Source organism: Capsicum annuum, chromosome 5, assembly GCF_002878395.1.
Source record: "Capsicum annuum cultivar UCD-10X-F1 chromosome 5, UCD10Xv1.1, whole genome shotgun sequence".
NCBI classification, from domain to species: Eukaryota; Viridiplantae; Streptophyta; class Magnoliopsida; order Solanales; family Solanaceae; genus Capsicum; species Capsicum annuum.
Window position 1 is genome coordinate 105,466,414 of NC_061115.1, and position 2,394 is coordinate 105,468,807.

General features: G+C 36.3%; 1 pseudogene; it reads right to left on the bottom strand.

Moving 5' to 3' along the window:
• LOC107852801 overlaps positions 1 to 2,387 on the bottom strand; it is a 14,183-nt pseudogene extending 11,796 nt beyond the window's left edge.
• Between the last annotated feature and the right edge of the window lie 7 nt (positions 2,388 to 2,394).

The following is a 2,394-nucleotide window of genomic DNA, read 5'->3' on the forward strand; positions in this document are numbered from 1 at the left end:
TCGAAGTCCATTTCGAGTTCGAATAAAAAAACTGCTCAGTTATGCAGAAAAATCGACAATATATATAGCAGCTTTTTCACATTTTTGGCCCATTTTGCTCATTTTTCATCTTGTCTCTTGACAGTTAAACCCTAAATATTTTGGGAGCTTAAAAGTGAATTTTGTGAGAGCTTGAGACGCTAGATTAACACCTATTTCTTTATTTTAATTACAGATTTAAGGTAAGAATTCACCCTTTTCTTAGAAATTTCTTGATAAATTTCTCAAAACCCCAAAAATTTTAGGGCATGATTTTAAACCCAAATTTCATCCCCTTTCACTTGAATAATATTTTTATCTTATAATTAGTAGTTTTTCATCAATTTAACCTTCAAAACAACTCTGATTCCTGATTTTAACCTGGATTTCAAGAATTTTACCCGGTAAAGCTCAAAAATAGTTTTTCTTCGATTTAAACCCCGTTTTTCACTCGTTTAACTTGGGTTTTCAGCTGTAGGTTCCTAAAAATATGGGAAACATATTTTTGAAGTAAATATCTAATTTTGCCCTTTTTTTGGAAACCTACTTTGAGGGTCTGTTTTAACTCCGAACCAAAAGTAGTCAATATGGGTGTCGTTGGTTTTGTTTCGATGCATAGATTTCATATTTTATGTTTTTAGTAGAGTTCGGGATTGTTCGTGAAAAGTAAGGTCGTGGGTTCAAGTGTAGCGAACCGGTTTCAGCTTTTGAGATAGGTTATGGCTTAACTCTTCAGACTGGGCTGGGTAGTAAATGATGGTACAAAATGTATGTTAAGAGTGGGAACTAATCATGAAAAATGGCTATCTACGTGTTATGCCCATGTGGGGGCCTATATGTGATGTAATTGTCGAAATTGAAATATTATGTGATATGTTTGACCGTGTGGGGTCTTATGTGAAATTGATAGCCTTGAATACATGTGAGTAATTGTATTGTATTGTTTAATATGGTATCATGGGTGTATTGTGATTATATTCATACTTTACTAACATATGAGACATGTGAAAATTCATGGATGAAATGAAAATAACGAGTGAATATTGGCTCATGTGGTTGTGGAAATGTATCATTGTGGTTGGTTGTGGAAATATATCATGTGGTTGGTTGTGGAAATACTTATTCTGATTGGTTATGAGCATTACATTTTCATATCATACTCATTCATGAAACATTGGTACTGTTGTGGCAACATCTGAGAAACACTGGCAACACCTTTTTAAAAATATTGTAACACCTTATAAAACCATTTTCGAGGGATGTGCTGGAAAGGAGATATGAGATATGTGGATTGTATACGGGTTGACGAACCTTCCATGGGTCCTACGTCGGGAAGCTTTGGCTCCGTAGGTGTATACGGGGATTGTGCGATGATCCCAGAGGTTGTGCAACAACCTCGTGCATCATCATCATTATCATCCTCATCATCATCGTTATCATCATCTACATTGCACTTACTTTGTTGTGTTTATATTGTATTTTATTGCCTTATTGACTTGTCATCTATGTATTTGTCTTACCTTTCTTTACTTGTATTTGATGATCTTGTATCTGTATGTTCTCTCTTGCTCTATTTTATATGTGATATAATCTATACTTGTGTTCTATATCTTGATGTGTTTTTGCAATATATATGAGATATATTAGAACTGTTAGTGCAAGCGGTGTGGGCTACCGTTGTGGGACATTTTCTGATTGCAGTGACGTGCCCTTAGTGTATATTTTGTATGCCTTATTTACTACTTTGCTTAGTCGGCCTATGATACCTACTGAGTACAAGTGGACCGTACTCATGCCTACTGCACCCTTTCGATGCAGGTCCTAGCTCGAGTGCGCCTCAGCTTACTTGATTCGGGCGGTTTTTGGAGCTTCCAAGGTAGTGGTTGGACATTCATGCGTCCGAAGTTCACCTCTATCTTTCTATACTAGTTATGTCTTTATTAGTGTTCGGAGATAGTTATTATTCCTTTGTGGTTATTTTCCGATGTATTTGACTCTTGGATTGTATTAGTAGTTCTTACACTATTGACACCTAGTTTTGGGCATGATTGGTGTTTTGGATAAGTTCTTTCCGCATTATTATGATTATTTATATGGTTCGGCTTCATTCTAGAAGCCTTACCTTGGGTATTTCTGTCTTTTTCTCTATTCGTATCAGTTTGGGTGATAGGCTTACTTATCAAGGTACGTGACAACAAGTGTCATCATGACCCTCGTTTTTGGATCGTGACAAGTACCATGCTTCTGCATGACAATGAGAAACATGATGATGACTTTTGAAGAAGGTCGAATCATGACCTGACTCTTTCCCCTCTTCTCAGCATTGTACATGCTCGTAAGAGCACATTTAACATACTTACTCGTACCATCTTCTAC